The following is a 2,875-nucleotide window of genomic DNA, read 5'->3' as shown; positions in this document are numbered from 1 at the left end:
GGAGGCAGACAGTGCATTTCAAGGGACATAGCTGAGTTCGGGGCAGGCGGCAGACTGCATCTCCAGGGACATAGCAGAGGTCGAGGCAGTCGGCAGACAGTGCATCTCCTTGGACATAGCTGAGGTCAGGGCAGGAGGCAGACAGTGCATTTCAAGGGACATAGCTGAGTTCGGGGCAGGCGGCAGACTGCATCTCCAGGGACATAGCAGAGGTCGAGGCAGGCGGCAGACAGTGCATCTCCTGGGACATAGCTGAGGTCAGGGCAGGCGGCAGACAGTGCATTTCCAGGGACATAGCTGAGGTCAGGGCAGGTGGCAGACAGTGCATCTCCAGGGACATAGCAAAGGTCGGAACAGGCGGCAGACAGTGCATCTCCAGGGTCAACTGAGGTTGGGGCAGGTGGCAGACAGTGCCTCTCCAGAGACGTAGCTGAGGTCGGGGCAGGCGGAAGACAGTGCATCTCCAGGGACATAGCTGAGGTCAGGGTAGGCAGCAGGCACAAGATGTTTTTAGGACTACTACTTTTTGTTAGACCAGGTCTTCGTCTGATGGCATAGTGTCCATTGGCACATTGTGATAAGTTTCACCCCACTTAGGGCACACAAATTGAATGTTATCAAATAGCCTCTAGTTCATGGTAGTAATTGGTTCTTTGAACACTTCACTATGGGACAAAGCAGAGGTCAGGGCAGGAGGCAGACTGCATCTCCAGGGACATAGCAGAGGTCAAGGCAGGCGGCAAACAGTGCATCTCCTGGGACATAGCTGAGGTCAGGGCAGGCGGCAGACAGTGCATTTCCAGGGACATAGCTGAGGTCAGGGCAGGTGGCAGACAGTGCATCTCCAGGGACATAGCAAAGGTTGGAGCAGACGGCAGGCAGTGCATCTCCAGGGTCATAACTGAGGTCGGGGCAGGCGGCAGACAGTGCATCTCCAGGGACGTAGCTGAGGTCGGGGCAGGCGGAAGACAGTGCATCTCCAGGGACATAGCTGAGGTCAGGGTAGGCAGCAGGCACAAGATGTTTTTAGGACTACTACTTTTTGTTAGACCAGGTCTTTGTCTGATGGCATAGTGTCTACTCCCATTGGCACATTGTGATAAGTTTCACCCAACTTAGGGCACACAAATTGAATGTTATCAAATAGCCTCTGGTTCGTGGTAGTAATTGGTTCTTTGAACACTTCACTATGGGACAAAGGAATTTGCTGATTTTCATTTAGATCCATTGAGTCATTTTGCAATGTAACTGGGGATGTTGTTTTTCCAGTCTCTGTCACTTCCCAGTTAATTAGAGAGAAGAAGGGGTGTTCTCGCACATTGCCATTTACTCCAAGCCGGAGGGACTGTTGCTTACACAGGAGCTTTGTTATAATGTCCTTTGTTACAGGATCAGTAAGCCCCGAATATGTTGGTTCTTGAGTAAGGATCATTGTGTTTACCACTGAAGCTGACTTGCCATTAAAAGGGTACTTTCGTAGGGTGAGTAGATATAAAATAACGCCAAATGCAAACCAATCCACACCTGCACTGTATGGCTGGCAAGTTATGATTTCTGGAGCATTATAGCTATTGGTCCCACCAAGTACTTTGGCATTGGTTTCTCCATATGCATTCAATAGGGCCAGACCAAAGTCTGTGATCTTAACATGACCCTCTGTGGTTAGCAAAATGTTCTCCAATTTGAGGTCTCGGTGAATAATTCCTCTTGAATGCATGAACTGTAATCCACAAACCAGTTCAGCGGCTATAAATTGTATTGTGGTTGAGTCCACCCATGAGGTCTTTTTCATAAAATCAAACAGCTCCCCTCCACCAGCTAGTTCCTTTACACAGTATAGATAGCTCTCTGTGTAGAAGGCTGCATAACCATGGATCATAAAAATGCTCTCATGTGACATTTCAAGTACCCGACACTCAACCAAACTGTTCTCATGTTCTGTTCTTGCTCTCTTCTTTAAGATTTTGATTAATGCTCTCTTCTTTAAGATTTTCATTAATGCTCTCTTCTTTAAGATTTTCACTGCCACTCTTTCCCTACGAATAGCATCTGTTGCTAGCATCACTTTGCCATAACCTCCATTTCCAAGTAGTGAGTGAAAATTCAATTGTTCCACTGTTAAAGGGACAGTGTCTGTGCTTTGGAGACTGGTGGGTTTAGTGCAGTTCTCTTCTGCAGTTTGCTGAACTGGCAGGATGCTTGGTTGGCCTCTGCTAATTGCTGTTATGAATTGATGTTTCTTATTTTTGACGAACCCAGCAAACCTGTCCCAGTGTCTCTGTATAGCTGCTTTGCCTGATTTCTTTTTGGTCATCTCTTTTTTTGAAAGGTCTGTCTGGCCTGCCCAATGACTGCATCCCTCTCCTGGATTCTCAGCAACATCAAAGTTTCTCCTGTGTCTCGCTTGCCAAAATCTGGGACATCTGCTGCATGCTCTTACGAACTTATCTCTTTTCTTTTTTAGAAATCCAGCAAACCTGTCCCAGCCCCTCAGTACACCTGCTACAAATGTGTTGTTTATTCTCACCTCTCTCTTGGCTGTTTTACCTGGCCTGTCTTCTTTCCTCTGTGTCGCTCTGCTTTTTTGATCTGTTTTCCTTGGTTTTTCCATCTCCCTGCTTTGTCTGGAGGTTTTTTTCTCTTAATAGTTCCCATGATATGTCAGAAGACAACAATAGGGCTCTTAGAGAATAAAACAAACTTGCAATATCACAAGATGTGACTGCGCAGTTTGGAGTTTCTGAAAACAGAGCTACAAAGGATCCAACAGCTGTACAAGTAGCTGTGTGATGTCATCAGTAATTGTGATGTCACAAGCAGCTGCAGTGTGCAGTTGAGCTTAGTCCTAAAGTTTACATACAATATGGCAGTTGAT

General features: G+C 46.8%; 1 pseudogene; it reads right to left on the bottom strand.

The window, feature by feature from the left end:
• Nucleotides 1-1,045: 1,045 nt before the first annotated feature.
• Nucleotides 1,046-2,655, bottom strand: LOC148526656 (protein kinase C delta type-like; annotated as a pseudogene).
• Nucleotides 2,656-2,875: the final 220 nt, after the last annotated feature.

Source organism: Taudactylus pleione, unplaced genomic scaffold, assembly GCF_031769625.1.
Source record: "Taudactylus pleione unplaced genomic scaffold, aTauple2 ptg000095l, whole genome shotgun sequence".
NCBI classification, from domain to species: Eukaryota; Metazoa; Chordata; class Amphibia; order Anura; family Myobatrachidae; genus Taudactylus; species Taudactylus pleione.
The sequence above is the reverse complement of the archived record's forward strand: the minus strand, read 5'-3'. Positions and strand labels throughout refer to the sequence as shown.